General features: G+C 36.7%; 1 protein-coding gene and 1 long non-coding RNA gene across 3 annotated transcripts in view; one reads left to right on the forward strand and one right to left on the reverse strand.

Annotated features, from left to right (window-relative positions):
• LOC136033087 (uncharacterized) overlaps nucleotides 1-4,416 on the forward strand; it is a 76,444-nt gene extending 72,028 nt beyond the window's left edge. Inside the window, exon 2 of the long non-coding RNA XR_010618848.1 lies at nucleotides 3,396-4,416. This is a non-coding gene — a long non-coding RNA (uncharacterized LOC136033087). The remainder of the gene's footprint in view (nucleotides 1-3,395) is intronic.
• The window catches only part of LOC136033086 (farnesyl pyrophosphate synthase-like), a 125,968-nt gene that overhangs the window by 92,332 nt on the left and 20,903 nt on the right, over nucleotides 1-12,733 (reverse strand). The window lies entirely within an intron of this gene.

The following is a 12,733-nucleotide window of genomic DNA, read 5'->3' on the forward strand; positions in this document are numbered from 1 at the left end:
TATCATGTTGCATGTTCAAGAGTTGGTAAACCTGACAATCTATTTATATGGACAGACAATGAGACAGCAAAGAATGTTGTATATTTTCATGTTTTACGTAGTTAAAAATATATCTATCTATCTATATATATAAAAATAAGTTTTCTGTGTGTTATGTCTGTTACACTATGTCTGTTACGCCAGATTATATATCTTCTATATATATAAAGAAAACAAATTAAATGTAAAAACTAGGAATTGCATAAATATTTCGAAATATTTTGACAATAGATTAAAGTACTTCGAAAACCTTAAAACAGATACTTAAATATTGAGGTTTATTATAAATTGTTGAGCTTTAGCAAGCTTGGCAAGTGAAGATTTTTCCAACTGTCAATGTTAGAACGAACATTAACAAATTGAAAAACATTGAAAAAGATAGAATGTTACCAAATCCTACAATGGCAGAAGAAACAGCCGAGGAAGCTGCTCAAAGTCAATTGCAAAAGGCTTGCGGCTAAAAAACGCAAAGCCGTGCAGTTAGATGAAGATCAACCTGGACAGCGAGAGTTAAAACGTATCAAAACTGAAGAGGTAAAAACTACAAAAAAAAACTAAAAAGAAAATACTAAAAAAACTCAAAAAGCTAAAAAACTAAAAACTACTAAAAAGAAAAACAACTAAAAAAAAAAACTAAAAATGGTAAAAACTACAAAACTAACTAAAAAGAAAAAAAAACTAAAAACTAATAAAAAAAAAACTAAAAAAAACTAAAAACTGAAAAAGAAAAAAAACTAAAAAAAGGAAAAAAACTGAAAAATAAAGGAGAAAAAGAAAACTATAAACCGGGACACAGGGAATATAAATGACGACCGGGACACTCAAAGAGAAATTACAGACTGGGACACTGGGACACAAATAACGACCGCGAGATATAATATCTATTCTATATTTAAAAATAAGTTTTCTGTTGGTCTGTCGAGTGATGTAATGTCATCATGTCGTCATGAAATTAGCTGTCGTCATGTTTGTTGTGACGATGACGTCATTAAAGGTATTTAAGAAAATCGTTCAAAGACAAATTTTTAATTGTAAGAAGATCGTGGACGGAAAAATGTTTAATTGTAAAATGACTGAAGAACCTACAATGGCAACAGCCGAGGAAGCTGCTCAAAAGATAAATTTTAATTGTAAGAAGATCGTGGACGGAAAAATGTTTAATTGTAAAATGACTGAAGAACCTACAATGGCAACAGCCGAGGAAGCTGCTCAAAGAGTCTACGCCAAAAAACTTGCGGCTGATAGAGAAAGTAAGAAAAGAAAGCGTGCCGAGGAAAGACAAGAACAGCAAGAAAACAGGCTTGCGGCTGATAGAGAAAGTAAGAACAGAAAGCGTGCCGAGGAATCACAATATATATGTGTGTATATATATATATATATATATATATATATATATATATATATATATATATATATATATATATATATATATATATATATATATATATATATATATATATATATATATATATATATATATATATATATATATATATATATATATATATATATATATATATATATATACTAGCTGTTGGGGTGGCGCTTCGCACCACCCCAACACCTAGTTGGTGGGGCGCTTCGCGCCCCCCTAAGCCCCCCCCGCGCGCGTAAGTCGTTACGCGCCATATTAGTAACGCGCCATTGTAGTTGTGTCCCTGTGTCCCACCTGTGAATAGAGATAGATATAAATATATGTTTTTAACTACGTAAAACATGCGAATATACAACATTCTTCGCTGTCCCATTGTCTGTGCATATAAATAGATTGTCAGGTTTACTGACTCTTGAACATGCAACATATAATTGTCCATGGGAAAAACAATCCGTATTCAGATCTATACCTCATTATTCTAATGATGTGTCCCTGTGTCCCGGTCGTCATTTATATTCCCTGTGTCCTGGTCGTCATTTGTGTCCCGGTGTCCCAGTTTGTAATTTCTCTTTGAGTGTCCCGGTCGTCATTTATATTCCCTGTGTCCCGGTGTCCCGGTCGTCATTTGTGTCCCGGTGTCCCGGTCTGTAATTTCTATTCGAACAATCCCTGTGTCCCGGTCGTCATTTATATATCCCGCCTGTGCCCCCGGCGTCCCCGTTGTAGTTGTGTCCCTGTGTCCCGGTCGTCATTTATATTCCCTGTGTCCCGGTCGTGATTTGTGTCCGGGTGTCCCAGTCTGTAATTTCTCTTTGAGGTTCCCGGTTGTCACTTATATTCCCTCTGTCTCGGTCGTCATTTGTGTCCCGGTCTGTAATTTCTCTTTGAGTGTTTTTTCTTTTTAGTTTTTTTTAGTTTTTTACCTTTTTTCTTTTTTCAGTTTTCTTTTTCTTCTTTATTTTTCAGCGTCACTATGAATACATATCGACGAACCTTTGTTTTTTTAACTTAAATCTGGTAGGCATTGATGACCTTATCCAAGTCAAAATCCCAAACCCAATCATCATCGCTATCATTTTCAGTTTTGATATGTTTTGACTCTCGCTGTCCAGGTGGATTTTCATCTAACTGCGCGGTTTTGCGTTCAAATACCGTTAATGACGTCACCGTCATAGCAAAAATGACGACAACTAATTTCATGACGTCAGCCGACACAGAAACATGACGTCACCTGATCCACAGATCCACAGACAGATAACTTATTTTTATATATATAGAAGATATATATCTATCTATATATATAAAAATAAGTTGTCTGTGTATGGATCTGTGGATCAGGTGACGTCACCTGAAAAAACTGGATCAGGTGACGTCAAAACTGAAAAAACTAAAAAAAGGCAAAAACTACAAAAAAAAACTAAAAACTAATAAAAAAAATAAAAAAGCTAAAAAACTAAAAAAACTAAAAAAAAGGCAAAAACTACAAAAAAAACTAAAAACTAATAAAAAAGCTAAAAAACTAAAAAAACTAAAAAAAGGCAAAAACTACAAAAAAAACTAAAAACTAATAAAAAAAATAAAAAAGCTAAAAAACTAAAAAAACTAAAAAAAGGTAAAAAACTAAAAAAATTAAAAACTAAAAAAAACTAAAAAAAAGGAAAAAACTGAAAAATAAGCTAAAATAAAGGTAAAAACCAATAAAAAACTAAAAAAAAACTGAAAAAACTAAAAAAAGGCAAAAACTACAAAAAAAAATAAAAACGAATAAAAAAAAGTAAAAAAGCTAAAAAACTAAAAAAACTAAAAAAACTAAAAAAAGGTAAAAAACTAAAAAAAAATAAAAAATAAAAAAAAACTAAAAAAAAGGAAAAAACTGAAAAATAAGCTAAAATAAAGGTAAAAACCAATAAAAAACTAAAAAGAAAAAAAGGAAAAAACTAAAAAAAATTTTCATCTAAAAAACTAAAAAAAACTAAAAAAGGTAAAAACTAAAAGAACTAAAAAAGAAAAAAATAAATGACGACACTCAAAGAGAAAGCGACCAGGACAAAAGGAATGTTCGATTAGCAATCAACAAAGCACCGGGACACAGGGAGTATAAATGACGACCAGGACATAAGTAAAAAAAAACTAACAAAACTAAAAAGAAGGTAAAAACTACAAAAAAAACTAAAAAGAAAAAAAAAACTAAAAACTAATAAAAAAACTAAAAAATCTAAAAATCTAAATAAACTAAAAAAGAAAAAAAAAGGAAAAAAATAAAGGAGAAAAACAAAACTAAAAAACGAATGTACATACAGACCGGGACACCGGGATACAAATGACGACCGGGACACAGGGAATATAAATGACGACCAGGAGACAGGGACACAACTACAACGGGGACACCGGGGGAAACAGGGGGATATAAATGACGACCGGGACAAAAAAACTAAAAAGAAAAAAAAACTAAAAACTAATAAAAAAAACAAAAAAATCTAAAAATCTAAATAAACTAAAAAAGAAAAAAAAAGGAAAAAAAATAAAGGAGAAAAACAAAACTAAAAAACGAATGTATATACAGACCGGGACACCGGGATACAAATGACGACCGGGACACAGGGAATATAAATGACGACCGGGACACAGGGACACAACTACAACGGGGACACCGGGGGAAACAGGGGGATATAAATGACGACCGGGACACCGGGACAGGGAATGGTCGATTAGCAATCACCATCAACAAAGCTCAAGGGCAATCATTAGAATCATGAGGTATAGATCTGAATACAGATTGTTTTCCCATGGACCATTATATGTTGCATGTTCAAGAGTCGGTAAACCTGACAATCTATTTATATGCAAAGACAATGGGACAGCAAAGAATGTTGTATATTCGCAAGTTTTACGTAGTTAAAACCATATATATATATATATATATATATATATATATATATATATATATATATATATATATATATATATATATATATATATATATATATATATATATCTATCTATATTCACAGGTGGGACATAGGGATACAACTACAATGGCGCGTAACTATTATGGCGCGTAACGACTTACGCGCGCGGGGGGGCTTGGGTGGGGGCACGAAGCGCCCCCACCAACTAGGTGTTGGGGTGGCGCGAAGCGCCACCCCAACAGCTAGTATATATATATATATCTATATATATAAAAATAGGTTGTCTGTCTGTCTGTGGATCAGGTGACGTCATGTTTCTGTGTCGGCTGACGTCATGAAATTAGTTGTCGTCATTTTTGCTTTGACGGTGACTTCATTCAAGATATTTAAGACATATATTCACGTAGAAATCTATTAATGTTTAAGTTTACAATGACTGATGAACTTACCATGGACTCAAAGACTCAAAGAGTCTATGCCAAAAAACTTGCTGCTGATAGAGAAAGTCAGAAATGAAAGCGTGCCGAGGAATCAAAAGAACAGCAAGGAAACAGGCTTGAGGCCGATAGAGAAAGAAAGAACAGAAAGCGTGCCGAGGAATCAAAAGAACAGCAAGGAAACAGGCTTGAGGCTGATAGAGAAAGAAAGAACAGAAAGCGTGCCGAGACCAGTGGGTTGTTCCATATTCCCCATTATTATCAAAAACATTTAATGCACACATAAACGTTGAATACTGTAACTCCGTAAAGGCAATCAAATACATATGTAAATACGTCAACAAAGGCAGTGACATGGCAGTATTTGGCTTGCAGCCCGAAATCAAAGATTTCGTCGAAATCGTACAATATCAGGCTGGAAGATACATAAGCAGTAATGAAGCTGTTTGGCGAATTCTTTCATTTTCGATACATGAACGTAGCTGTTGTTCACTTAGCGGTACATTTACAGAATGGTCAACGTGTTTATTTCACGGAAACCAACGTGCAAAAAAGAGCCCTGAATCCACCGGATACAACATTAACAGCTTTTTTTTCGCTTTGCAAAAATGATTCTTTTGAAAAAAAAACTGCTGTATACTGAAGTGCCTTCGTATTACACGTGGAATACTAAAAATATAGTATTTGAACGTCGAAAACAGGGTAAGTCAGTCGACGGCCAACCTACCATCTTCAAAGATACCACGATAGGAAGACTCTACACCGTTCACCCCAATCAACATGAATGCTTCTTTCTACGCCTGCTTTTGGTGAATGTACCTGGTCCGACATCCTTCGAGTATTTGAGAACTGTAAACGGTACTATACATGACACTTACCGTAGTGCATGCCAAGCTCTGAATTTATCGGAGAATGACCAACACTGGGATAACTGCATCAATGACGCGTGCAAAACGTCAACCCCAAGTCAAATTCGTGCATTGTTTGGCATCATTTTAACAACTTGCTCTCCGTCAGCTCCTACAGAGTTATGGGAAAAATATAAGTCTAAAATGTCCGAAGATATACTCCATCGAAAACAGTTAGAGACGTCAGATATGACTTTTGATTTTACATCAGAAATTTATAACTACACATTAGTTATTATAGAAGATTTGTGCGTACGTATGGCAAACAAACCTCTTCAGGGTTTGGGAATGCCTTCACCTAACCGTATCGCTGCTGTTTCGGCATGTGTAGAATTGGATCGTGAACAAAGTTACAGTACAAGTGATCTATTGTCGTATGTACAAAATAACATTTCCAAGTTAACGTCGGAACAAAAAGACATTTATGATACGATAATGCATTGTGTCGATAACAACGTTGGAGAAATTTTCTTTTTGGATGCGCCAGGAGGTACTGGTAAAACGTTTGTGATAAAACTGATTCTGGCATCAATTCGATCAAAAAATGATATAGCGTTGGCAATTGCGTCGTCCGGAATAGCCGCAACATTGCTGCCAGGTGGAAGAACTGCTCATTCCGCTTTGAAATTGCCTCTAAATTTGCATTCTACAGAAACTCCCACGTGCAATATTTCCAAATCATCTGGGATGGGTAAAGTATTGCAGCAATGCAAACTTATTATTTGGGATGAGTGCACAATGGCACACAAAAAATCGCTCGAGGCTCTGGATCAATGCTTGAAAGATTTGAGAGGGAAGTCAAAACCCTTTGGCAGCACATTAATATTGCTTGCGGGAGATTTCAGGCAAACATTACCTATAATACCTAGATCAACTCCTGCAGACGAAATGAAAGCTTGCCTGAAAAATTCTAATTTATGGGCACACGCAAAAATATTAAAATTAACTACAAATATGCGTGTCCGATTGCAAAACGATGACTCTGGTCAAACATATTCAGATCAGTTGCTGGCAATTGGAAACGGAAAGCTCCCAGTAGACTCAATTTCAGGACGTATACAACTACCTGCTGATTTCTGTAATTTAGTGACGTCCAAAAATGAATTGATTGAAAAAGTATTTCCGAATATTCTAAAAATTATAAAAATAATAAATGGCTAAGTGAAAGAGCGATTCTCCCACCCAAAAATATAGACGTCCACGAAATCAACAATATTGTTTTGACCAAGATTCGAGACCAGGCAGTCCTTTACATGTCAGTCGACACAGTTTTGGAACCAAATGAAGCGGTTAATTATCCATCTGAATTTTTAAATTCCATAGATCTTTCAGGGTTTCCACCACACGTGCTACAACTAAAAATAGGCGTACCAATAATACTTCTAAGATATATCAACCCACCAAAGCTTTGCAATGGCACGCGACTTGCCGTAAAAAAAAACAATGGAAAACCTAATAGAGGCCACAATCTTGACAGGGCCTTTTGAGGGTGAGGCTGTTCTTATTCCTCGCCTCGCATTCCCAAGATTCAAACGGATCTGCCTTTTCAATTTAAAAGATTGCAATTCCCAATTCGATTAGCATTTGCAATCACCATTAACAAAGCTCAAGGTCAATCATTAGAAAAATGTGGTATAGATCTTAATACTGATTGTATTTCCCATGGACAATTGTACGTTGCATGTTCGAGGGTCGGTAAACCTGACAATCTATTTATATGCAGCGACAATTGGACAGCGAAGAATGTTGTATATTCGCAAGTTTTACGCAGTTAATTTGTATTGTATCTATCTATCTATATAAAAACGAGTTGTGTGTATGCATGTTTGTTTGTTTGTAAAAAGAGCGTTTGCATATGACGTCATTATTAGTACATACGGCTTTGTATATGCACAGACAATGGGAAAGCAAGGAATGTTGTATATTCGCAATTTTTACGTAGTTTGAAGCACATATATAAATCTGTCTATATTCACAGGTGGGACACAGGGACACAACTACAATGGCGCATAACTAATATGGCGCGTAACGACTTACGCGTGCGGGGGGGCTTGGGGGGGGGGGGCGAAGCGCCCCACCAACTAGGTGTTGGGGTGGCGCGAAGCGCCACCCCAACAGCTAGTAAATATATATATATATATATATATATATATATATATATATATATATATATATATATATATATATATATATATATATATATATATATATATATATATATATATATATATCTATATATATATTCACAGGTGGGACATAGGGACACAACTACAATGGCGCGTAACTAATATGGCGCGTAACGACTTACGCGCGCGGGGGGGCTTGGGGGTTGGGCGCGAAGCGCCCCCACCAACTAGGTGTTGGGGTGGCGCGAAGTGCCACCCCAACAGCTAGTCTATCTATATAAAAATAAGTTGTCTGTGGATGTGTCTGTCAGGTGACGTCATGTTTGTGTGTTGACTGACGTCATGAAGTTAGTTGTCGTCATTTTTGTTATGACGGTGACGTCATTAAAGATATATAAGACATGTGTTCACGTAGAAATCTATTAATGTTTAACTTTAAAATGACTGATGAACTTACAATGGCAACAGCCGAGGAAGATGTTCAAAGAGTCTATGCTAAAAAAAACTTTTATAAAACTCTATCAAGAGAAAGTCAGAAAAGAAAGCGTGCCGAGGAATCAAAAGAACAGCAAGGAAACAGGCTTGAGGCTGATAGAGAAAGAAAGAACAGAAAGCGTGCCGAGGAACTACCAGAGCAACGCGAAAGCAGACTTGCTGCTAAAAGAGAAAGTGAAAAAAGAAGGCGTGCCGAGGAACTACCAGAGCAACATGAAACCAGACTTGCTGCTAAAGAGAAAGTGAAAAAAGAAGGCGTGCCGAGGAATCACAAGAACAGCAAGAAATCAGGCTTGCTGCTGATAGAGAAAGTAAGAAAAGAAAGGGTGCCGAGGAATCAGAGCAACCTGAAAGTTATCACCTGGCATTCAGGTACAGCCCAGTCGATCATTATAGCTTGAGTAGATGTGTTCAAATCGGGACTATGTCTAAAATTTGTCCCCATTGCAAGGCCTTGAAATTCAATGGTGAAACAATGGAAATGTGTTGCGCCTCAGAAAAAGTTAAACTTCCTCTATTGGCTGCACCACCAGAGCCATTGAAGACTTTCCTTACTGGAACTACGTCAGAATCTAAGGGTTTTTTGAAACAAATCAGAAAATATAACTAATGTTTCCAAATGACGTCGTTTGGAGCCCAAATCGAAAATCCAGATCAATTTATGTCTACTTTCAAAGTAAAAGGCAAATTTATCATAGAGCATGGTCCCTTCTACCATTCTCAGGCGAGAATCATAAATTTTTACCATTGTACTTCATCAGTGATAGAAATTCTGAATTGAATGCACGTTGCGAAATTTCTCCCAACGTTGAAAGGACAATCGTTTCCCAATTGCAACATCTTTTCCACGAAAATAATAATTTAGTGCGTCTGTTCAAAACAGCCATCGATTTGATGCGTCATATCTGAGGTCTCTAACTGTTTTCGATGGAGTATATCTTCGGACATTTTTGACTTATATTTTTCCCATAACTCTGTAGGAGCTGATGGAGAGCAAGTTGTTAAAATTATGCCAAACAATGCACGAATTTGACTTGGGGTTGACGTTTCGCACGCGTCATTGATGCAGTTATCCCAGTGTTGGTCATTCTCCAATAAATTCAGAGCTTGGCATGCACTACGGTAAGTGTCATGTATAGTACCGTTTACAGTTCTCAAATACTCAAAGGATGTCGGACCGGGTACATTCACCAAAAGCAGGCGTAGAAAGAAGCATTCATGTTGATTGGGGTGAACGGTGTAGAGTCTTCCTAGCGTGGTATCTTTGAAGATGGTAGGTTGGCCGTCGACTGACTTACCCTGTTTTCGACGTTCAAATACTTTATTTTTAGTATTCCACGTGTAATACGAAGGCACTTCAGTATACAGCAGTTTTTTTGCAAAAGAATCATTTTTGCAAAGCGAAAAGAAACCGGTTAACTTTGTATCCGGTGGATTCAGGGCTCTTTGTTGCATGTTGGTTTCCGAGAAATAAACACGTTGACCATTCTGTAAATGTACCGCTAAGTGAACAACAGCTGGACTACGTTCATGTATCGGAAATGAAAGAATTCACCAAACAGCTTCATTACTGCTTATGTATCTTCCAGCCTGATATTGTACGATTTCGTCGATATCTTTGATTTCGGGCTGCAAGCCAAAAACTGCCATGTCAATGTCTTTGTTGACGTATTTACATATGTATTTGATTGCCTTTACGGAGTTACAGTATTCAACGTTTATGTGTGCATTAAATGTTTTTGATAATAATGGGGAATATGGAACAACCCACTGGTTATCTACTTCGATGGTGGTACCGTTACGCTTCTTTATTATTGCTGTTTTATCGCCATCTTCAGTAGATCTTCTTCTATATTGTGGGTAACCATCATAGTCAGTAATTGTGTTTGATACTAAAAGTCGAGGATATTGCTTTGTGCACCCTCCTTTGGCCATGCATGGTGAATTTTCGTTCAGTGCACCGCAAGGTCCATGTATCATATTTTTTACAATAATATCATGTAACCCCTTATCGACAATTTTATCAGGTATTTCAGCGGAAATCACATCATCAATTTCGTTCGAAGTAATTTTTTTATATAGCCAGATTAGTATATGTGCGTGTGGCAAACCTCGTTTTTGCCATTCCAATGAGTACATCCAGCATCGCATTGACCCAAACACTTCAAGTTTTACTATGTAGTTTATCAGTGATTTCAACTTTTGCCGGAAGACACGGGCCGTAATGTCATGTCTATGAACCGCCGATTGTCCTTGAAGTAAAAGCTGCAGTATCTCGTCCCAAGATTGATTACATGTAAATGTAATAAATAAATCTGGACGACCATAGAGACGAACATACGCAATAGCATCTTGAGCATATTCATGCATATGACGGGGACTGCCAGCATATGACGAAGGTAAAATTGTTAATCTTCCAACGTTTGTGGTATTACCGTCATTTATAACTGCATCTCGCAAATGAATGTATTGTTCAGAGCGGAGCTTGGTCTGATTCAGGCGGATATATAGCAAACGTTCTGATTCAATTTTATCATACATATCAACGACGAATTGATGAAACAATTCACGGCATTTTAAAATATAATTTTCTTCATCCTGCCGAATCATTAGTCTATAGGAATAATAATTCATTGCGCTGCATTTCTTATCCGTTTGTTTGTTAGTGGATGGATCTATCAATTTATTATTAAAGTGATAGCCGTCGGCTCCATCCCAAAAAATGATAGGATATTGTAGGGCATCGTAGCATCGATGAGTTTCAGCAATTCTTAACAACTGAGCGTTTCGCTTATGAAGAATAATATCTCGAGGTAAAAACTGATCACCGACCATAACGATTTCCACTTCGTCGATAGTTGGAGCATTGTATCTACGCAAATGTTGGCCAGGAGGCGTTTTGTCAGCGGAAATAACAATTTTATGCGTATCAGTAGGCATCAAATCGATGGCTGTTTTGAACAGACGCACTAAATTATTATTTTCGTGGAAAAGATGTTGCAATTGGGAAACGATTGTCCTTTCAGCGTTGGGAGAAATTTCACAACTTGCATTCAATTCAGAATTTCTATCACTGATGAAGTACAATTGTAAAAATTTATGATTCTCGCCTAAGAATGGTAGAAGGGACCCTGCTCTATGATAAATTTGCCCTTTTACTTTGAAAGTAGACATAAATTGATCTGGATTTTTGATTTGGGCTCCAAACGACGTCATTTGGAAACATGAGTTGTATTTTCTGATTTTTGACAAAAAACGCTTAGATTCTGACGTAGTTCCAGTAAGAAAGTCTTCAATGGCTCTGGTGGTGCAGCCAATAGAGGAAATTTAACTTTTCCTGAGGCGCAACACATTCCCATTGTTTCACCATTGAATTTCAAGGCCTTGCAATAGGGACAAATTTTAGACATTGTCCCGATTTGAACACATCTACTCAAGCTATAATCATCGACTGGGCTGTACCTGAATGCCAGGCGATAACTTTCAGGTTGCTCTGATTCCTCGGCACGCTTTCTTTTCTTACTTTCTCTATCAGCAGCAAGCCTGATTTCTTGCTGTTCTTGTGATTCCTCGGCACGCTTTCTTTTCTTACTTTCTCTATCAGCAGCAAGCCTGATTTCTTGCTGTTCTTGTGATTCCTCGGCACGCCTTCTTTTTTCACTTTCTCTTTTAGCAGCAAGTCTGCTTTCGCGTTGCTCTGGTAGTTCCTCAGCACGCTTTCTGTTCTTTCTTTCTCTATCAGCCTCAAGCCTGTTTCCTTGCTGTTCTTTTGATTCCTCGGCACGCTTTCTGTTCTTTCTTTCTCTATCAGCCTCAAGCCTGTTCCCTTGCTGTTCTTTTGATTCCTCGGAACGCTTTCTTTTCTGACTTTCTCTATCAGCAGCAAGTTTTTTGGCATAGACTCTTTGAGCATCTTCATCGGCTTTTGCCATTGTAAGTTCATCAGTCATTTTAAACTTAAACATTAATAGATTTCTACGTGAACATATATGTCTTAAATATCTTTAATGACGTCACCGTCATAGCAAAAATGACGACAACTAACTTCATGATTAAATATCTTTAATGACGTCACCGTCATAGTAAAACTTCATGACGTCAGTCGACACAGAAACATGACGTCACCTGACAGACAGACACACAGACAGACAACTTATTTTTATATATATAGATAGATATATATGTTTTTAACTACGTAAAACATGCGAATATACAACATTCTTCGCTGTCCCATTGTCTGTGCATATAAATAGATTGTCAGGTTTACTGACTCTTGAACATGCAACATATAATTGTCCATGGGAAAAACAATCCGTATTCAGATCTATACCTCATTATTCTAATGATGTGTCCCTGTGTCCCGGTCGTCATTTATATTCCCTGTGCCCCGGTCGTCATTTGTTTCCCGGTATCCCAGTTTTTAATTTCTCTTTGAGTGTCCCGG

The sequence above is a fragment of the Artemia franciscana genome, chromosome 11 (genome assembly GCF_032884065.1).
Source record: "Artemia franciscana chromosome 11, ASM3288406v1, whole genome shotgun sequence".
Taxonomy (NCBI): domain Eukaryota; kingdom Metazoa; phylum Arthropoda; class Branchiopoda; order Anostraca; family Artemiidae; genus Artemia; species Artemia franciscana.